General features: G+C 39.2%; 1 long non-coding RNA gene across 1 annotated transcript; it reads right to left on the bottom strand.

Annotated features, from left to right (window-relative positions):
- Positions 1-5,363: 5,363 nt before the first annotated feature.
- Positions 5,364-22,740, bottom strand: LOC117025661 (uncharacterized). Its single transcript, XR_004423637.1, has 3 exons — positions 22,656-22,740; positions 5,816-5,872; positions 5,364-5,621 (listed from the first exon to the last, which is right to left on the bottom strand). It is a non-coding gene; the product is annotated as an uncharacterized LOC117025661 (long non-coding RNA).
- Positions 22,741-23,647: the final 907 nt, after the last annotated feature.

Consider the following 23,647-nt stretch of genomic DNA (forward strand, 5'->3'; position numbering starts at 1 on the left):
CACAAAAAAATAATGAAGACATTCGCTTGTAAAAAGACAGTTGGCTTTTTGCCATTGGCCAATTTCCCCATTCATTAGTGGCCTTTTAGCCTTCTCCATTTCTCTTCCTGGTTTTTCAGAAATTATATCACTTCTGACAAAAGAACTCAAAAAGCCAGCGGTCTGAAGGTTGTTTTAGGCCCTGAGGCCATCCCTCTTGGTATATAACTCAGTCACAGGGGTGTGTTTATACCCCTGATCCTGGCTCACTAAGGGGAGATTCAAAGTGTTCTGTCTACACTGTTTATGACAGCAGACGAGGGATAATATATTTTAGAAAGGCTCCCTTATGAAGTATTCAAAACCAAGGTCGAGTTTTCAAATCTTCTCTTCAGGAAATCTAAATTCAGAAATCCAAGTTTTTCAGGTTCTGAAAAGATCTTAGAGACCATTGCATATTGCATATTACAGATAAGCAAACTGACAGCTGAAAGGGCAACAATCATTAGCTTTCTGAGATTTTTAGAGACTAAAATGATAGAGACAAAGAATAATTGGCGTCATTTTTTAAAAAGAAAACTTTTGTCTGCATAGACCTTACATAAACCTCTGGTTACTATATAAATAGTAATGCCATAGATCTATTCAGGAAAAGAACCATTCTAAGTTACAGAGAATATCTAATAATAGTGACTTTTCTTCAATACTAAACTGTCAACGTTTAGGGACCAGTGGCTCTACCACAGAAATCTTCGGTGCCCCTGAAAGAACAGGGAAGGCTGCTGTCTTCTCTGATGGCCCTTACTGGAGGAAGCAGCAGAATCCTAGGAAATAAACAACCTGGGTTCTAGTCTTCGATCTGCTCTTAAGCAGCTGTGTGGTCTTGGACGAGACATCCAGTCTCTCTTGGTCTTGATCTTTCATCTGAAAATTAAAATCTTAAAAACTCCTTAACACTTCCTTCCAGCTCTGAAGTTCATTATGTAAAGCCAGACTGATCACATGATATCCATGTGTGTACTGGGTGCAAACACTGCAACAGCAGAGTTAAGTGGGAAGAAAAGGGGTAAAGATTTAAGCACGTGGGCGTAACAGCTGAACAAAGGAAGTCCCTAGCTCCTGCATATTCCATGTAGCCATTTTATTGACAGGAGAGGTTATAGAGAAAAGAGTGTCTTTTTCCCATGGAAAATCAAGAGAAAACAGAGTATCTTTCTGACTCAAGACTTTATGAAGATTGGAGAGAGATGATAGGCAGGGTGAATATCTGGTCTCATGTCAGACATTCACCCTGCCTATTGTCTCTGTCCAATCTTCTGATATGAGACCAGATAAATACATAATTCAAGGACTATGCATGAATAGAAAGATCAGGTCAATAAGGTCATGCCTCTATTAGCTGTGACCAGCGTGGTCTGCACTTTTTAAATTTCTTTTAACTCTGGAATCCTATTGTGGCAGCCATATTGGTTAAAGAACCAGTAGTCATTCCCTTCATTCCATGCTTCTTGCCTCTCTCCATCACGTTTCAAGCAAGCACGACCTCCAGGTAGACAGCCCCAAAGTCCAAAGTTGAAGAATCCCATTCAGGTGTCAAATACAAACACCTGAACCAATACCTAGATGTTAATTGTAGTGTCCTACCAAGGCCACAGCTACCTAGACACAGAGTACACAACCAGCTTTCCAAAGGGAGTCACTCTGATTTATGTGCAGGTAAATCAGTACTCTATTACTGCATTTCTACTTATTATTTCAACACAGAAGTGTCAGAAAATGGGAAAGTGAGATCCAATTGCAGTGAGGAGGAAAAATGAAAATGTAGCTAATCATGTACTCCTACATCATTCTTGAAAGGACGAGCCCAGGGTAGCAGATTCCAGCCAGAGAGAAACCCAGCTGGACCACCTAGGCAGCACTCAGGAGATGGCAGGGCCGATTTATGTTTTTTGTTTGCTTGCTCACTCTTTAATGAAAAAAGTTGTGTTTTTTATAATTTCTGTGTTTTCAAATCTTTTCAACATTAAAAATGTATTACTTTTATTGTTAGAAAAGTAAACCATAAATATTTTAATAATCATGCAAAATATGAATTCCATAGCTACTACTTCTAAGAATACATGAATTTCTTTTAAAACATGATATATAAAGTAGTATGTGTAGGTATGTGCATATATATTTTTAATATATATTTTTAAAGGAACGAGTAGTTAGCATAGTACTCCAGAGAAAGAAATTGTGAGTATTGATTTTTTTTTCTAGTGAGATATTACCTGGGAATCACAGCCAAAGTAGGACTATTTAGACTACTTTACCATTAATACCTTCCTCCATATGTAAATTCACAGTCATCAGACTGTAAAATGTGCTTGCTACATTGCCAAAGGGATCTGAAATCTGGTACAAGCCCTTAATTTGGAAATGAATAATTCTATCTTATTTCTAAAGTACTCCAAAAGTTCCTGGGACAACCCCTTCCTCAGTTCAGTCATACTAACAGATCATAAAGTCTTCCTGTGTCTAAAAACACACTCTCCCCTGAGCTGTCTAGTGAGACTCACTTTCTTCAGCTCTGTCCAGTGAGATGGAGAAGGCTGGCTGGTGTTCTCCGCAGTTCCACCTCACTGCTCAGAGGTTGTTAATTTTGTCTCCCCTCAGCCTTCTCTTCTCCAAGACAAATAGCCCACCTCTTTTTTGTATGTACATAGTTTCCAACCCCTGTCATCATTTTCCTCTTTTTATACATGAATTCTATGCAATTTTCATCCATATGTTTTAAGTTACAGACCCAAAGTGTAATATTCAAATGAGAGCTGGACCTATGATGACTTTACACAAGGATTATTTCCTAGATGCACATGATACTTGTCTTAACATAGCTCAGGATAATATTGTTTTCTTAGTGCCATCACTAGGTTAATGACTTGTGTGTTTTTAGAATGCCAGATCTTCTCCAGCTAAGTTTATGTCAAATTATACTCTCTATCTAGCCCACCACCAACTACTCCCCAAAGGAAGTCATTGTTAATAAATTTAGATTTTAGTTCTTCCAGTGATTTCTACTGTAACTCTAAAGAAAGAATATGTCTGCACCCTTCTTTCCTGACTTTTCAACCTTAGGCCATCAGTAGCTATTTATTTCTCTACATGAGAGCTGAAAACTTTCACTCATTTATATGAGTGAAACTTCCTTCTCTATCTTTTACTCAATTTATTTTAATTCATGATTTTTCTGTTCTTCAGCGGGAGCTGTGTAACTTTAAATGATACAATTATCCTTCCATTTCTGGATCTAGCAGCTTTAGAAAATATTTCTTGACCTTAGCACCATAAGATAAGAGACTTAACACACCTCCTCACCTTTGGATGTCAGTCAGAATATAGCTTTTAGACTGTTAAGGCTTATAATACATACATTCTGTTTTATAAATATTTTTATGACTTCTGATATTGTTATTATAGAAATATTATTTATTGCAGACACAAAGAAAAGGAAATTAATCCTAGGTCATCAAACTCAAGCTATTCAAAATATAGTGTTCCAAACAACACAATAAAATGGATTCTCTGTTATTATACTGCACCAAATCTCAAGATCATGCCACAATTTAGTTTACTTCTTATTTGAATGCTGGCTTTTTAGGCAGTTTTATAAATATTATAACTGGTTGCAAGCAGTTAAAACTGATTAACAACACATTTGTTGGAAGGATATAGGGTAATTCTCAAATTCAAAGGAAAAGCTAGGGATGAAACAAGGTATTGGAATGTGAAAGTATAGAAAGAGCCCCTTCGTTCCTGACAAAGAACATCTGATTGGTCTACCTTGGATCACAAGCTAGGGGTAGGGCGCTTTGATTGACAGTCCCATTGAGGTTGCATGTGATGGTGAAGGGTATTTCTCAAAAACAAAATCAAGTTACTGTGACCAGAACAAGAAAGAACAGAAACAGGGTAGACAAAATAATAGTCTTTATCATGTACAATAGCATTTGTCACATTTTAGCTAATAAATAATTTGGGTAGTTATCTGATATTGTCCTTCCCCATCAGATTTTATGTTGCACAAGGAAAGGTTACATATCTTATTTGTTCTTTTAACCCACATGTCTAGCACAGTATATGGCACTTACTAAATATTTGTTGCATGTTGTTAAAAAAAAGAAATGCGAAGGGTTTCTGGGATGTACTGCATAGACTATCTGTATTATTAAAAGTTTATTTTAATAACAAATATTTTCAGATAGTTGAATTGCATAGTAAAGAAGGGATTATTCTTTCCAATGGCATATTATCATAGAAGAATACAATCTAACTTTTCTATTACAAGTATTGTATTTTAAAAGAACACCTCTCAAAACTTCTGGTTTGTGGCAGGATCCCATGATCTTTTCTACATGTTTCCCAAACATCTAATGGTGTTCAATTACCTGATCCAAAGGACTGGTCGGCAATTTGAATTTTCATTACTCATTCAGGATGTCACAGCCTGTGGGTCTCGGCAGTTAGGGTTCAATACAGCCATATTTAAGATCTGATCTAATATCTCCTCTGTAAAGCTCCGTGTTCTCCCAAGGAATCATCCCTTACCTCTATGCCACTTTGCCCACTTCTTAACAAACCAAATGAGAGTTATTTATGTACCTGCCTCTGCAGCTAAACTATGAGTCCTATACAAGAAGATTCATCTGTGTATCCCCAGTGCCTAGCACAGGGCTTGGCAAATAGGAAGCATCCATTAAATGTTTATTAAATCTAAATGCCATCAAGAAAGAATGTCTTTGACAAAGAAATATAATGAGTTCATAGAAACACCAGTCCAGACTCTAACGGGAAAAGATTTTTATCTTCATCTAAAATAATAAGACCAAAAAGAAACGAAAAGAAACAAAGGAGGGAGAGAGGAAGGATGGGTGGGAAAAAGGAAGGAGAGTTTTAGTTCTCTAAGCTGTAGAGAAATTTTAAGTTATTTTTCAAGTGAATCCATTCACGGATTGACTAGAGGGGTATATTTCTAAATCCAACAATGACAAAAGAAATAGCTAAGAATGCAGAAATTGTCCTCTTTATAAAGTTTCTATTCTTTTATATCAATCAAGAAGAATGTTAGTGAGGAAGGTTCAACAGGAGTCACTAATTCCTCACCAATGTCAGAAATTTAGTTTCACTTTTCAGAGGCTGTTTATGGCCGTGCTTGCGAAATCAAAACTATAATTCATCTCTAGACAATAACTAATTATTACTGATTACTAAGAAATAAGTCAACAAAGATATTTTCCTGTTTACATTCTTATCAGACTGTATCAGAACCATCTGTTTTCAAGTTTGTTGTTGCTGGGTAATTTTTTTTTATCCCGAGGGATAAATACTTCACATTGTTCTTGGAATATATGCATGTAAAACTGACTCTTGATGCACAGCTGCAATGTTCACTGAAACATTTGGGTAGGGAAAAAACACATATTCTTCTGGGAAAGAAAATGAAAAGAATTAGGTACCTCACTGAATTTACTCTGTCTTCAAGTGAAGGACACATTGAGGTCTGTCCCGTCTCTAATTACCATCTCCTTATTCGCATGGGTCACTACTGATTTTGCTAAAAGTATATATGTGGAGCTTTATGACACTAAAGTAGCTCCAACCTAAAAAGCATAGTAAAAGCCCACTAATATGAGAAAGATTCTACAAGTTTAAAACAAATAATATGTGACCTCTGTTCCATTCTTCATCAACACCAGTCTCCTGTGATATAAGCAATACGTTTTCCTTCTTTGAAGGAAATAATTTTTCCACTGACAAGGAAGCAAGAGTAGGAGAGTTAAATCGTGGTACTGACAGAGTTGCTACATGGCTTTAGGCAAGCAATTAACCTTTGGTGTCTCAGTTACCTCATCTGTAAAATAGGGATAAGGGTTTTGCACAGGTGTGATGCTGGACTAATTAGTATAATTATCATTATTGATGGGAAAATAATGTTGGTCACTGATTTCACATTTTGTGTTAACACCTGGGAATCATCTGTATCTCTTCTATTTGAATCATTTTTTTAAGGAGTTTGTAAAAAAAAAAAAAAAGCCTCCATATATGGAAGCTGACACAATAAAGTTAAAATGGCCCACATCCATGTAAGTGCATATCCTTAATGGATTATCTTTTGATCATTTCTATTTATCATGTAGATGTTTTCTAAATTTCAACTAAATATGTAAACTACAAAAATAAAAGGAAACTTTTCAAGGCCCATAGTCAACCAGTAAGCAGCACTATAGCAAAATGCTCTCCAGTTCAATGATAGGGGACTTCATGACAGTACTACAGTAGTTTAGGCTTGAGCCATAGAATTTAGGATAATCAAAGTCAACTACAAGTACACACTTAAGACATTGTCATGCAGGGCCTAGAGTCCTTCTCCCGTACAAGAATGCAGGATGTGGCCAAAAAGGAACACCCACAGAGCCATAGATAGGGGAGTCACACCACTATAGTCTCACCGGCGGCTGGTTTGGAGACACAGGAAGCAGGAGCCACACGATCCACAACTTACCGTCCACTTCTCTGCCAACCGACCCCACTTGCTAACTGCAATCCGTGCTTGCTAGCTTAGCCACGGCAGTTATATCAGTGGCTAATGGCTAACTGGCAACAGCTGATGGCCAACCAGTTACAGCTGATGGCCACCTAATAACCGAGCCAGCACCTTTCCATGTGAAGCTAGAGCCTGAAAACTGCTCTCTGGGACTCTGTCCCCACAGACATTGTTTTTGTAACATCCGATATCTTCCACTTCCATGTGCATATTTGCCCTGCAAGAATCTCAGTTCAAATAGCCAGGGACCAGTACAGACGACAGAATACCTGGGTGGGAACACTGAAGCTGGGGACAGGAGGGTGACCTCCTAAGAGTACATAGGTAAGGACTCATGAGTCAATGAGAGAGAGAAGTTGAGGAAGAAAAAAAATGGGGATTCTCTCAGTTCTCATCTAGGACTCCTACATGTTCTTACTATGTTTCCTGAGTCAAGGTGAAATATCTTCTTTAAAAAAATTAACCTTTACATGTTGGCAAAAATGGAACCACAGAAGGACACGTAAAAGAGACAAAGTGCTCCAAAGGTGGGTACTGGACACCATAACCTCTGCATCCTTTAGTGTAGACACGTGTTGTGTGCAGGTCCAAAATTTCTCCCCAGGGCTTCTGGTACTAAGAGATTTCCTCACAGCAGAGAATTCTCTTTTCTTGAACTGAGTAGACAGCAAGCCTCAAATCAGTAGTGTCTCAGAGGAAATCAGCCCCTTGACAAGTCATTCATACCAAGCAATCCATCCCTTTCCTCCATACTTGCCGCAAAATTATAGGTACCAACTTCCAGATTGAAACACTAAAGCTATTGCCATTTCCATATTATCCTTACCTATCATACCAAACATAACAATTAGCATTTTTAGCAGGATTGAAACTGCTAACACAACTTCTCTTTGTCCTACACCATTAAACTTGATTAGAAATCCCTTCACGATTAACATTCATCTCACTGTATCGTACTTGAAGGTTAATAATATCCACTATCTCCTGAGGGGGGGAGGGGGCAGGACGGGGGCGGGGAGCATCTTTATTAAATGAATTGCAGCTGGAGGCCGCCAGGATAGGAACTTCCTCTTCGGTCCACTAGAGGGTGGCTCGTCGGCAGGGCGGGCGACAGGACTACTGAGACAGAGAGGCACTGCGCCCTGTCGTTCTCGTCTGCACTTCAGGTGGCAAGAGGAGGCAACATTAGTATTCATCGTTCGCTTTTCTTCACCCTCCGTAGGTTTTAATTTCTAATAAAGCCCCTTCACAAATGCCAGAAGTCAGTGTTGGCTGGGCCATAGCGTGGTGGGTAAAAAATATCAACCTACAACATGAGCCTGCTTAAAATAATACCTAGCCTAATCCTTCTAAATCAGCTTTGGGTGAGATAAAATACATAACATGTATTAACAGATCCTACATTGAAAACCTTCATGCATCATGGAGCAGTATGTGCGTGCTGCAGACGTGGGTATGGAGTGAACCGCGCATGTACGTTATAGAGAAAAGCATGCACATTGCATACAAGGCATAAAGAAATGTACCTAGCCTTTAGCACACCAGCTGTTTCTGCTTATAGGACTGAGTTATGAAATGCAGTAAGACATTTTGTAGTAAATATCCTACTTGATGGACTTTTTTAGACCTAGCCACCAATGTGGATTTATCTATTTAAGGAGGAAATACAAATTTTAGCAATGAAAGACAAACCTTAAAAATGTTCCCTCATCATAACATGTTCTAAGAAAGACTGGATGGGCAATGAGTCTGTTTTGGTGGACCCTACATAGATGGTAAAGCAAAATATAACGCCTTTTTTCTATCTGTAATATTGTTCAGTGTAGCAAACTCTTTTGCTTGTTACAGTATAGTAAATGGGGTGTTTAATTTGGGATTCAATGTAGTCTAGAGTCAAGGCGCAGCAGTTTTACTACAGAAATACAATTTTATTGGAGGCTGAAGATTTAATTTCCACCTTACGTAGAGAGCCATAAACGGCATGCCTATTTTACATTTTGCATAGCATTTGATATATGTAATTCCCGGTCTAATTTTAGAGTTTGAAAAGGTGGAAGAGTAACAATGTGTAGATTCATATTCTTTAACATTTAAGCCACGAATGCCATTTAAAAATGAGGAATTTTCTGTTTCTTAGCCATGGATTTGAAACTATTTCTTCCCTCCCCCGATTAAGTTCTGCACCGCGTTCTTTTCAGTCCTTCCTAATTAGGCGAGCCACAAAGCCACCCAAAGAACACCCTTGTGTTGAAGCAAATGCTTTCTTTGTTTAAATTTGTCTGCTAAACTGTATTCTACTTAAAAGTAACATGACTGGATGATATGGATAGTTTGCCTTCTATTGTGCTTAATATCTGTCAGGGACATATGTCAATGTATGGTCCAGTGGATGTATTTGGAATAAAATAATTTGTAAGTGTATTTGAAGGATTGGATTTGAAAGAAATAATCAAATGCTGTTAGCTGTAAAGCTGTATCAACATCGATGTCCAAATTTGGGGGATTGTGTCATTTCCTTTTCTTCAAATGTATTCATTACAAGACACACACACACACACACACACACACACACACACACACACACACTCACACACACACACACAACGGCTGCCCTTCCATCTGTTTCCCTTTGCAGCATTAGTTCTCTTCATCAACATTTCATACCTTCTCATTACCACCAGGTGGAGCCCTTTGTTTATGGACATCTGTCCATTTCCTCTTTTCGTAGCTGCTGCCCGATAAATAGCTCCAGTGCTAAAATACTGTTGCGAACACGAAAATTTAACACCCAGAGATAAAAATAGTAAAGCTTTTTCAGGCATTGGTATAATAAACCTTCCTTTAAGAGTCCTATTGCTCCTAGATTTAATAGCTTACACATTTTCCTATTTACAACTTCTGCACACCAAACAGCAGAAAATAATACTGTTGTGTGTGCCATAAACAGTGTTGCTGCAGGTCTATTTTATATAGCACCATCGTTTTTTATAATCTCAAATGTTTGGCAACTGCAGTCAAAAAGAAAAAAAAACGTACTATAGACTCTGAGCCTCAGCTTTCTAGTGTTAAAAATGTACACCTCATTGAGAAGAAAATGTTTTCCTTCAGACAATAGAGAGTAGTAATTCAGCCGTAGGTAATAAAGGCAATGCCAAATTCTTCTCTTAGTCAAATTCATCTCTCTTCGATTTGAGATCCTGTTAAGGGTAAGTCAAAATTTATCTTACCTTTGGTTATATTTAGGAACTAATAAAAACGAATATTATTAGCAAAGTTCAATTATTACATTGTTCAATTATTTTAATAATTAATTTTAAGAATTAATCAAAGATCTCATGAACAAAAGGCGGTAACATAAGAAAAAATAGAACCCTGATTTGCATGTGCAAATAACTGTGGAATGAGCTCACCTAAACTAGCTTGCCAATGACCTCAACCTTGATCTGGAAAGATCATTTATTCACAAGTAAAACATTCCCATTCTCTTTGCTAACTGCCTTGGATCTTTTCTCAAGGTAGGGTACTGACTGTGCTGTTGGAGGGTCTATTAATAACACATTCACTGATCAACACCATGGAGTTACATATTTAACTGAAATAGCATTTCTGTTGCATTTTAAATTTTAACCAGGAATTACTCTCTTTGTGTGATATGTCTAAAATTTTGCTCCGACATCTGCAAAGCCCTGAGTGGAAGAAGATTTGTGTGTATGCTTTATTTAATCAGTCCCTGGGCTTGAGAAATCTGGCTTTTCCACTGGTATACAAACTGGTTCTGGGACCCTGCGTGAAGGAGCCCTCATACAACAAAATGCTAGAACCACCATTTTGCTGTCCGTTTACACACAAGAAAATGGTGGCAGAGAAAACAGTTAACACATTGTGCCCAGGAGAGTTGTCTTTGAAAATATTCTACTCTCTGATCCAAATATTGAACTGTGTTTTAAAATATTGTTACCAAGGGGCTAAAGAGATTCATTTTCTTTAATATATATATATATATATATATATATATATATATATATATATATATATATGGTGTTTGTGTGTGTGTGTGTAAGGGGGGAAGAGAGAGAGAGAGAGAGAGAGAGAGAGAGAGAGAGAATTCTGATGACAGAATCAGCTGTGTACATTCAACCCAAGGAAAAAACCCGGTCAAAAATGAGCACGCAAATTGAGAGGGAAAGCATTCTTAAATAAAAAGTACAGAACCTGAAAATTGCTTCTAACAGTTCACAAAAGCTGTATGGTGAATTTGATGACTTGGTAACTCCTTTCATTTTAGCCTTCACTTTGTGCAACTTACAGTTAAGAAATTAAGAGAGTTTTTTAAGTCATTTTTTGTTTGTTTTTCTTCTTTTTAAACAATGTCCTATAAAAATTAAAAGCAAGCTTATATTTGACTCTCACCTGGGAACCCCACAGTCTCATTTTTTATAGGAGGGGAAAAAAAAAACCCCAGGAACTATTGTCCCCTCCTCTTCCACTTTTTCTGCTCTTATTTTGAATCATTAAAACCACTGCCTTGGCTCTGTTTAAGTGTGGAAATTCTCATTTTTCTGCAGTGCTTCAGACTCACATAGACTCCTTGGGGATGCAGTGAGGAGCTAACCAACTGCACATGGGGAATGAGAATTTTCGTGGTTAGAAAAACTGCAGTGTTTGGTAATTTTCCACATGGAGTAGAAGTCGTGAGTGACTATATTTCTTTGAAACATAATGACTCTACTTGTGCATTTGGTATAGAGTTGTAGGTGCGAATTTGAGCATTTGAATGCACTAAAAGGTCTTACAAAATTTAATTTGACTTCTTCCTATAAACATTTTCACTATTTACAAGTGCATAATAAATAGGTCAAAACAGGACCCCTCCCCTCTGCACCCCTGACAGAATTATAAAAGGCTACTGTCTGTTAAAGAGAAATAGCCCTAGAGGACCCACCAGCGGGTTATGCAATATGTGACATAGACCACCAGGGGCTGAACTGAAACCACTAATACTTTTTTCACAGGATCATTAGCTAGAGTTAAACAAGGTGTCAGAGTGAAAAGATGGGGAGGTTGACCTGGCTCATTTATATTTGCAGGCCTTCACTTTAATTATTTTTTTGCATTAAAAATTAAACACATATTCAATTTTTTAATTTAAACACATTGCTATCCAAATACACTACATTATTTTTTATATTTGTAAAGGATTCATCATGTATCATTTGTGTGATATTATTTACAGTTGGTTTTCAATAAATACTAAAACTCTAGTGCAAATTTAATTTAAATTTACAGCTAAGGAGAAGTTATTAGTTAAATCTTTCCTGTTGTACTTTATGAGATAAAATTAATTGACTTGTTTTGAAATTTAGATCTTAAATTAGAACCTGCCTCCAACCAAGATGAGTAGGTCTGGGGCTCATGGAGTGAGTTTGCATGCATTCTTGACCTTGTGTTGACAGTGGTCAGGAAGAATATGTTCTCTTAATAACAGCAGCTTTACAATTTTGGAGACATTGCTAGGCTTTTACATGCACGAATATTAGTTGCCCCACGTACCTTAAGTAAAGCCAATCCAATAAATTTAGGGTTGTGGTTGAGAAATAAATGTCATGTCAGTAACCCTCAACCAGATATCACAAGAAGGAGTATGTGATTGTTTAGTCCAAAAATTAAGTTTCATGTTTTTAATTGGTGTCATATCCTGTCCTAAGTCTATAGTGCTTAAATCAAAGGCGACCACATTAACCTGGAAAGGAAACATAATAACAACTTCTTTCATCCCCTGGCTCAAATGTTTTTATGCTCAACCCTAATTTTTGTTAAAACACTTTCAGGCAAAGACAACAGGAAACAGTAAACATGGCAACACCATGAAAATAATTTTCTGATGTACTATTGCACTCCGTGTTCAAAGACTAAGGGACTTGTACAGACTGCAGAGGAAATGCTGTATCATTAAACCCAATGCGGACGAAAACAGCCACCCTTCCAGCAAAATGGATACCCCTCTACATTTCATAAATCTTGTTTCCAACTAGTCTAAAGCCAGGAATTGACTGTCTCTCACATCACTGGCCTGAAACTGGAGTACCACAGTAGTATGTTCAAAGGGAATCAGAAGTATCCAACAACTTCAGGGGCAGGGATGCGATTATAACTGACAACCAGGTGCTTGGCCTGGCTGCTCTAATACCCAGCAAGACTGCAGAGGGTCTGGAGACCTCTGCATCCAAACATCAAACCCCAGTCAATGACAGACAGATGAACAACAATACCACAAATCGTCAATACAAACCGACAAAGTTGCTGTGACTGATCAAGATTTCAGATGTCAAGAGTTGCTAATGTCTCCCATTTCTACTCCCCCCATGCTCCTTCCCTGCCCACTTTCCCAAACAAAAATCTTGTTAGTGGTTTAGGGCCCAGCAGGAAATGTTTTTACACCCGGTGCCAAATGCCAATCCTTCACTGAAGCCTTTAATATATTTAAATGTTTAGATTACTGAAGCAAAAGGGATTTCAAGAGAAATTACTTTACGTGTAGGACATGGAGATTTAATAATTTGACTAAGTGTATGTTACATTTATTGGACTTCCTCCTCCATTCAGGATTCCCTTAAAGGAGCACATTAAAATTCAAAGAGAAAGGGAATTTGTTTTAAGTATCATTTAAGCAATAACCAGCATGAAACCTTTGTTCTTGAAATATATATTTGGAGTGGGGAAAAATGAGTAAATTCTCTTAGCAGATTATGTAGCCTTTCTTAATCTAGCTAGACACAGATACACACATTTCTTCATTTTCACAGATTCCATGTTGTGTTGTTTTGAAGTGCTTTTTTTGTATAACTAGATTGGACATGTATGGGTGATTCATAAACTACTATAAATATCAAGCCATCCTAATCCAAATATGGATAAAGTATTCTGGGGAAACTGAGTAAAATTATCTTATTTTGTAGAGTGGTTTGAATTTTTAATCAACTTCATGGTATTAAGTATTTGGAAAAATAATAATCGATATTCAACTATATTCTTTTAGTGAGTATCAGTGGATTTTTCAGTGCCATGAACTAATGTGCTGTTTTTATGGCATCTCTTAGCGTGACTCAAAATTATATCTTTGCAAGCCAATTCCTTTTTATGGTGTTTGTACGAGGTGTTTAGATTTAATATTTCAAATACTTTTTCTGACATTTTCCTCTAGGGCTCCAGGGTACCCACCTGTAGTCATCTGTCCCAAACCTATTTTGAGGTATCAGCTTTCTCAACAAAAATGTCAAAACCAGAGGCCTATCAGAGCAGCTGCTATGGATATGGAGGCCCTTTCTGCCAATCTGACAGACTCCTTGCCTCCAACAGATACTTCTTCATGTAGATACACATAGCAGTTCTCCAAACAGAGAAGCATCTCAGGCCCTTTCCCGGAAACAACACTTCCAGAAAATATGCTGACCAAGAAAACACAGCAGGGGCGAGAGAAGTGGCCAAAGCACTCACAACATCTTAACAAGCACTAATTAAATGTCTTGCTTAAAAAATATGGCTTAAGAAAGCCAAATACAATAACTTCTTACAGATGGTTTTAGGAACTAACAAGACCTGTAGGAAATGGTGCAGTCATTAAGATTAGTGTCCCCAAAGTCTCCTCCAACCATTAGTGACTGGAGGTGCTGTGTGCTTTAGGAAGAAATGAGGAGAATCTGTCTGATGTGAAGCTGTTTTTTTTCCCCCTCATTTGTCTCTGAAGGGAACTTTGCATCTGTTTTAGTGCATTACACAGTCAATTACTGAAACAGCTAGTCAATTGAATATAAAAAGAGCATTAGCAGCCTTGAAATCTATTTTTCTGGTGGGGTACATAATCATCCTGAAAAAGAATTGTGAACACCAAGAAAGCAGGGACTGTGTCTTGTCTTATCAATAGCCCCCGTTCCAACACAGAGTGGGTATTTGACAACTGTTCATTTATTTATTGAACAAACATTCCTTCAGTGGTTACCTTATGCAAGACTTGGCTAAGTTTTGAAGATACAGCAGTCAAGAAGACAGACAAGTGACCTACCTTTTGGAATATATAGTCTGTGTGAAGATATGCGTTGAAGGGATGGATGGATGGATGAGAAAATGATTCTTGACAAAAGTGTTTCTCAGACACAGGTCTAATATTCCTTTAGCATTAGACCCTTGGGCTGAGCTCACTCAAAGAAATGTAGAGCCGGGTCCCCAGGAGAGATGGCTCAAGACTGGGCAGTGACTGGCCTCAGCATGGGCCTGAAAATAGGTGCTGCCCCGGCAATCTGAGCTTCAGGTGATGGCGCAGCTAGAGCTAAGGGAGGTTTCTAGGATCTTAAAAACCTGTTTAAGATTACTATTAACATTAACATTCTTGGTAGAATCTGAAGAAGTGGTTCTGTTAATAAAGAAAAATGTAGGCTTAATACTTAACAACAAATTTTTTTTACCTTAAAGTATAACTAAAAGACTAAAAGAGGGTTTATATGTCTGATTCTATTATTAGGAAGAGATCTCGTTTCCAGTGGTTTGTATAATGCCCTTCAGGAAAGTATGTCTTGCTGGCCCCAAACTGCGTTTTCATTCTGGCAGGTTTCTTGATCTCCTTGCTGTTTTTTAAATCCTCTTCCCATTTGCCATGTGTTAAACTGCTTAATACTAATGTCCCACATCTTGTCTGTACTCGTCATACAACCCAGGGTTCAGCAGCAAAATGACTATTAGAACCAGTGAGACTCCATGAAGGGACTGGAGATTGTCACATCTACACTTTCCAGAGCAGTTCACTGACCACTTTGGGATAAAAGGAACATTGAGCTATGGGGCTCTGTCACAGAAGTGTCAGATGAAGCTGGTCGGTTGGGAACAATGAGTCAATCTAACCAGGCCATTGGGGAGGTAAGGGGACGGATTCAGGGGGAAAAAATCCTGCTAACCTGGATGTTTTCAATAAAAGAACTAGTTAACTGAATTTTCCTTCTCGGGCTGGTTACTTTGCAGTATAATGAAAAGGGATTTCTGAATGATTGGGTTGTTGGGCCAGTACCTGACCCTACAGAACTCCTGTGCCATGTCACTCCTGTGTATCAACAACATTTACCAACCACCACCACCACCCTTCACAAAAAAAGAATCCTCATTGGAATCAATGGGAGAAAATAAACTTCCTCCGGATGTGGTGTCATTCATTTCATACATTCACTCAACAAACATTTACTAAGAAACTCTTCAGCATCACTTGCTGAACAGCTCTCTGTGAGCAACTTGGCGGAAAAAGAAAAGAGCTGCCAAAGGAGCTATTAAAGGAAAAAAATATTGCATTAGAATATAATCTTCAGCCTTGGGAGAGTGCAAAAGCTCAGGAAAGCAAGGCTATTTTTCTCTAACGCCATGGGCTAAGCCAGAATGTTTTGGGTAATGCAGATGATGAAGATAATGAGCTGGTGGTGATAGTGGTGGTGGCTACAATTCAGGGTGATTGCTCCCTGTGACGTTGGCACTGTGTTCAGTCCCTTATATTCATTTTGTCATTTAATTGCCACAACAAACCTATTAAATAAGGCTCTTTCCCATTTGCAGATGAAGAAACTGAGGCTCAAAGAGGCTAAATACCATCTAGCAAATGGTGTAACATGGATTCCAACTTTCGTTATCTGCCTCAAACCCACAGAACTATACTGTTTCTCTCACATGGTCTAGTTGCTTATATTTGAGGCCGTGTACTATTCAAGGCAAAATCCAAATGATTTTCACTCATACATGTGAGAGTTGGGTGAATGCTTTCAAAACCAGGTCTGGAAACCCATGAAGATGATCTTTTAAATGCCACATTCACATATATGGTCCACATGTTAGTAATATTTTTATGGGCTACAAATCTCATTTTTTGTGTTCTGTTTAATATTGGGCCTCTTCAAGAGGTTTCACAGATATAATGTTTCAGATCCAAATGGTGGTGTTCTTGAGGGCATTACGCTGAGTGTTCAAGTCAGAAAGAGAAAGACAATACTGTATGATGTTGTATGTGGAATCTTAAAAAAAAAACCTCATAAAAACAAAGATCAGATTTGTGGTTGCCAGAAGCAGGAGGGGAAATTAAGTGAAGATGGTCAAAAGGTACAAGCTTGCAGTTATAAGCTTGGGGGATGTAATGTACAGCATGGTGACTATAGTTAACAATAGTGTATTATATATTTGCAAGTTGCTAAGAGAGTAGATTTTTAAAGTTCTCATCACAAGGAAAATAATTGTAACTTGTGTGAGGTGATGAATGCTAACTAATATTATGGTGATCGTTTTGCAATATATACATATATCAAATCATTATGTTGTATACTTTAAACTTATATGTATAATTGTTATATGTCAATTATATCTCAATAAAACTGGGGGAAAAGGTGTTGTCCTTTTCTCTCCAAGACAGTACAATATTGCCCCAAAGCTGGTCCTATAGCAGTTGTGGCAGTCAAGGAGCCCACATATGTGATGCGTAGCAAGAATATTCCTCAGACGTATGAGACCCTGGTATGGAAGAAGAAAAATGGGGAGGAAAGGCAAAGCTAGTGGAGTATAGGGAGAAGCAAGGAAAAAGGAGAGAGAGAAAACTGATCTCCCATCTTCCTCTCCAATCCCCATAGCCAGCACAGTGGTAATCTCACAAACAGCCATATGTCACTGCCTACCAGCTGGCCTCCCTCACCATAGGCCAGCCTTGTCCCAAGGTCCTCAGCAGAGGGCTATGTCATGCAGGGTGTCATGCGGGGTCTCTAGTCCTGCTCCCCACACAAGAACGCAGGATATGGTGAGGCCAAAAAGGAACACCCACGGAGCCATAGATAGGGGAGTCATACCATTATATTCTAGCTGGCGGCTGGGTTGGAGACACAGGAAGCAGGAACCACACGATCCGCAACCTGCCACCCACTTCTCTGCCAACCGACCCCACTTGCTAACTGCAATCGCACTAGCTAGCTTAGCCACGGCAGTTATATCAGTGGCTAATGGCTAACCGGTAACAGCTGATGGCCAACTAGTAACCAAGCCAGCACCTTTCCGTGTGAGGCCGAGAACCTGGAAACTGCTCTCTGGGATTCTGTCCCCACAGGCTACTTCTAGAACAGAACAAATGAAGTGTGTGGAGGCAGAAGACACAGAAGTCTTGGCTTGTCGGAAACACACGAACTGGGGCAAGCCATGAGTCTCTCTGGGTCTCAGTATCCTCATCTGTAAACATGTAATAACAATAAGGTGCATTTCACCAAATATTGACCATCTAATGAGATCATGTATTTTCAATAGCTTTATAGAGTTATTATTGACATATAATAAACTGCACATATTTAAGAGACAATACATTTGAAAGAGCATTTGTAAACCATAGAACGTTCATCTCTGCTAGGCTCAGAATTTCACAGGAGCATCCTCATTTTTTCAATCATTTTCTGCTTAGTTTTTAAGGGCTTTTCATGACTAGACTATACCCTACCTGGCCAACCTCATTTCTGTCCCTTGCCTGATACAGACACTCTGATACACTAAGACCAGCCTTCTTTAGCCTTCTTGCAACCGGCTTTTCCCTGGAACACTAACAGTGATCTGCAGACTCCCACCGCTCGCGGTCCAGCGCGTTCCCTCTCCGGCATTCATTCAGCCCTTGAACACTGAGCATCTATTCTGCCAAGCACTGTCCTAGGTGCTGGGGATGCGAATGTGAACAAGACAGACAAGTTCGCTCTCCTGGAGGTGCTCTGGGAGCACTCGGCAGTCGCACGCGTATTCACTTGCCAGAATCATCCTTCCCTAGGCACGTCCTCCCAGCTCTAGTGCCCTCTCCTCTACGACATCTCTTTCAATTCTTATTAACTAATTATCCCATCCCTCTTTTTCCTACAGCACTTGTAGGTTGCTTCAGATAATTTAGTGTGTGACTTTATTTTGTAAAATTCTCACAGGTGTAAGCACCGCACAGGAAGCTTCCCCCCACCCCCATATCCTCATAACCCAGAGTAGACATATCAAATGCCTGCTGATTTCAGAAGAGTGCATTAGAAAGTCAGGGCATGGATGAGAAACTTTTTGAGGGAATAGAACCCACCGTTGCCCCTCCGTGTCACCCGCACCGTTGGTTGGCTGACCCTGTTGGGAGGGCAGCACTAGCGAGGACAGACTGATTCACGGCTTGTCCAAAGCCAACCACAAGGGAAGCCACGCTCAAGGACATCTTCCTGCCGCCAGCCAAAGAGGAGCGTCTCCTAGCAACCAGATTCCAGCGGCTTCCTGTCTTCGGGAGCCAGCCCCCGCCTCACCACCCCCCCACCCCCCCACCCCCGCCCCCGCGGTCCGACCCCCCCACACACACACCGCCCCCACTGTTTTGTTGCCTCACTCGGGTTTTGCATTTGGGGACTGCTGATCGTTGCATTTGTTCTAGATTCTGAAACTTTAGGAATAAGGTCTGATCTGCCGGCTAGCTGACTGGATTAGACCTGAGAACGCTTTCATGCACAACATGCTTTCAGAAATCAGTCCTAAGGTTCATGAGACAAAATGCTCTTAGCTTAAAAAGGGTGAATACATTTTTTTCAAGGTTTTATTTGTATCAAAGCAATTGGTTCGAAAGATACATAAAAAGGAAAAAGCATACATTCTTTCCATCAAATAATCAAAAAGTACTCAGACCTTTTCAAAAAAGATGCACTATCATTCAAAACCTGTTATAGCAATAAACTTTCACTTGGCAAATTCACAGATGCAGAAAGAAAGGCAAGTCAAATTTGAAGAAAATGACTCAAGGTCTCTAAACGTCTTGATGGCTTAAAATTATGTCTGGCTTGAACATCAGTTTTCTCAATGTTCTTTCTAGAGATTTCCAACCTCAGTTGTATATGTATTTTTATGTTAGTGGTGTTAAATTTAACACCTGATATTGCTTTTCTTTGTTAGTTTTCTCTTGTTTTTATCAAATATTCAAAGCACAAGTTACTCATCTATTTTAAAAGAATTATTCAGACTTCGTAGTGAAGAGCTCAAAACCAACTCTAAATATAGCTTTAAATCCCAAAACCCTGTAAATCGGAGTTAAAATTCTGATCACTTTTCTCTTTCAAAAAGGAAACCTCAGAAAGAGGAAGAGGAATGAAGTCTCCTGAGTCCCTTGCTCAGAAGACGGTTAAAACCAGAACTGGTCTCCAGCAAAACCACTGATGCCTGATTATCCTTGGCTCCTGGGCATCACACTTGGGCGTAGAGAATTCGCTGCTTCTCTATCCTTGGAGTGAGCTCCGTCTCTGTGGAGTCATGAGTCTCTTGGAGGCACCCCTCATTTCTTCTCACTTCCCCTCCCCTTCTCCCAGCATTCACAGTCACAGAATCTCTAGTCAAAGATTAATTGTGACTGTTTTGGTGGTGGTGGAATCTCACGAAACCTAAGATTGAGCCTTTTCTTCTCAAGAAATGTATAGGGTTTACCAACTAGCTGCCATTGGCTTTCATCTTTTCATCATCCACTTTTGACATCTATCCTTGGATGGGTTTTTACTAAGGGGGTGTTGACTATTTCCCAGAATAACTCATGCATGGGCTCTTGATGTCCTATTTTGGGGTTCTACATTTATTTGTTTAAAGGGTGCAGAATTAATCCTGTGGTTAAAGCAGAGCACCCCTCATTACTCTTTGAGTGTGCATTATGTGACCTTGTACATGGATCAAGGCTTTTCTTATTGCCTGAGGTTGTTCTTTGTTTCCTGAAATGGTCGGGACACCCATTGACTATTTTAAGAGAATGAATATCATTAAAATCCATGAAGAACTTTTGGTGAAAAGGAAAAACTGCTCTGCCACACGCTTGTTGGAGTTCTGTTTTTAGTCTTTTTCACCATGCAATTCTGTTCACTTATTTTAATACTAGTTCAGGTAAATTCAGCTTAATCTTATGTTTCCAAGGGGGAAAAATTAACCCTGGTTTTTCCTCTGGCCCTTTTCAAACATCTAGTTGTACTTCTGGGAGGAGCTGAGGATAGGCAAGGCCCTGGGAGGCAGGCCTGTGTCTCACTCTCCTGAGCCCAGCATTTAAATCACTGCACAAGACACAAGTGATTCAAGGCTTGGGTCCCAGCCTTCATCATTTTCATTATGGTTTATACAATAATTGTAAATCATCAAACTGATTAAGGGCTCTATAAATCCAATCAGATTGGCAGGCACTATTAGTGGTTGACTAACTACGTAAGTTTTACATTCCCATAGAACTGGATTAAATTTCCAAATGTGTCATTTACTATCTGTATGACCTTGGGAAAGTCACTTGACTTCTTGAGTCTTATATTCCTTACCTGTAAAACGAAGATTGTTATAACTACCTGTATGAAGGTCAGTGTCAGACTGAAACAATGTATCAAATAATTTAGCATAGTACCTACAACTACTATTCATTGAATAATAGATTATAATACAGAGTGCTTTGACTTATGTTAATAAGATAAGATTATCTTATCAGTTATCTGTTACTTCTATACAAAGCACTGTGCTGACTACGGGGAGCTCCACCCCCATATTTGAACTCTCTCTTTCCTTAAAAACTTAAACAACTGATTACTAATTGAGAGACAACATAGGAACTCATAGAAAAAGTAGAACAGAAGTTGGACACAACTTTTCCCGGATTGCTGTCCATTCTGAGTCCAGTCGAGACCTGAGGCTTACACTGCCTTAGCTACACAAGTATTATGCAACAGAATTGGATCAGAACCAAGCAGAGTGTCCTTCTAGCAGCTGTCCTTAGAACCTCATGCCTTACTGCTTTCTGACAGCACTTGGTCGTATGAGGGGACCATTTCATGCCTCGGGCTTGATTCATTTAATCCTCTTTTCAAAGGTGGATTCCTTACACGATAGGATTGGGGCTTCATTCTTTCCTTTCCTTTCAGCACTGAACACTGCAGAAGGGACTGTAAAGTCCTCGTGAGCACTAGTTAGGCCCTCCATTGACCAAGCTATGTGTCATATTTAAGGCAGTATTCGGTCTTTCGAATGAGAATTACAAGCATACTTTGATGCATTAAAACCATCTACCTTAGGGGAGGTTTACTTCATAATCTAATAAAACAGATTTCTAATTTGAAGGCTATTACAGCGCTTGAAGTATTATTTACATTGTCTTAAACACAAATTACTTCTAAAATTAAACTGTCACTTTGTAGCAGAATTAAAATTAATATGCTCCTCTTGATTTCCTCGCTTGGGCATAAATTCCTATATGCAAAATGCTCTGAATTTGGAGGGTGAAAATCTGAACCCTTTTCTCTGTTCAGTCCTGTGTTTCTTGTATTAAAAGACAAAGAAAACGAATCACCAGCAACAACCAGAATGGAGGGATAATGTTTACTCAGAGCCTAATGTCACTTTCTTTCCAAGTTCCTCAGCTATGTTAGCAAAATTATTTGAAAAAGAGAAAAACTGCCTCATATTTGCAATGGAAAACACTGTAACAAGAGAAAAATGACTGCCCAAATCGTCTCAGGACATACATTTTTCTTAAGCGCTGGGTGCTGTCCTTCATGGGCTCTTTTTAGAACCTAGAGCATCCCACACACACAGTAGACTATTAGACCAGGAACTAAGTTTTGTCCATGGTTAGCAAATGACATACAAAGAACAAAACTGTTCCCTTGAAGTTGAAATCAAAGAGCCCTCATGTGCAGCCTTATGTACATCAGAACGGGAGAGTACACACATGTGTGTGATGGAGGCAATCCAGAGAGAGGAGCACGCTTCCCAGGGGTTGTTTTAAACAATGACAGACTGCAAAATCCGAATGTGATGTTGGAACATGAAACACACACACACACACACACACACACACACACACACACACACACACATCTTGTGAAAAACATTGCCAAAGTCCCTCAAAGCCAAAGTTTAGAAGAACACGTGCTCTGTACAGAAAGCAACAGTAATTTCAAAATCACTCCATTTAGGATTCCATTCCTCCTCTCTTTGATCACTTTGGCACACTGTATAGGAAATAACAGAAATATGATGCTGGAGACAGAAAATTTGATTATAAAACAAAGCCACCCACCTTGCTTTCGGGGTCAGGAAGTACAATGGCCTTCTTTTCCAGCAAGAATGAACTTAACACCAGTGTGTTAAATGATCACATATAGATTTAAAAGATCAGGAAATGGTTCTTTAACAACAACAAAAAAAAACAAAACAAAACAAAAAAACAACTGCAACAGCTCAGTCCTCATAGCAAGTCTTACAAAAAAAGTAAAAATAAAATAAAAGCATCATACTGTGGCTCCTTGGCAAAGGCAGAAGTCAGAGTCCTCAAGTCACTAGTCCCCCCCACCCCCTTTTTTTTCCCCGAAACAAAACAAAAAGCAAGAGCAAAAGGTGCTGTTTGGCAAGAGGGGAAGGACCTGAAAACACCTCGCACCCTCCTGAGTCCCTCCCAGCGCCTTCTCTCGGTGTGGGCTGTAGAAGCGTACTGATCAACACGAGTGTCACCATCCGCCGCTTAAATGCCACAAAAGTACACTTAGAAATGAGAAGAAAGTGACTGACACGGATATGCTGAGCCAGCCCCACTTGCCACTAGAACAGTCTTAAATGCCCACACAAGGAGAATAAAAAGAAAAGCACATTTTGCAATAGAATAATTTTTTTTTTTTTATTGAGACCGCGGAAAGTCACATGACCCTGCATGTAGCCTTTTAGGAAAGCAACTGAAATGGTAAAGAAAGGAGCGGGGGCTGCCTCCTTCCTCCCGCCGCCTCTCAGCCCGTCCTGCCGCGTGTCCGCATTCTTCTGGGCGCATCTGTGGAGCTATTAAGTGGGATAATCCCTCTGGCCTTTGATACATTTCTGGACATGATTATTTCATTACTCGCAGTATATCAGTAGGATCATAATAAAAAGGACTTCTGACAACCTGCCAAGAGTTTTGTGGCCTTGTAAACACAAAAGTGCTCTAATAAAATTTTATTAAGTGTTAAAAAGTCATAAAAAGTGAAATAACATAAACTACAAAATTTACTGTCCTCAGCAAATGCTGAAAATATCGTCCAC

Source organism: Rhinolophus ferrumequinum, chromosome 8 (genome assembly GCF_004115265.2).
Source record: "Rhinolophus ferrumequinum isolate MPI-CBG mRhiFer1 chromosome 8, mRhiFer1_v1.p, whole genome shotgun sequence".
Classification (NCBI taxonomy): Eukaryota; Metazoa; Chordata; class Mammalia; order Chiroptera; family Rhinolophidae; genus Rhinolophus; species Rhinolophus ferrumequinum.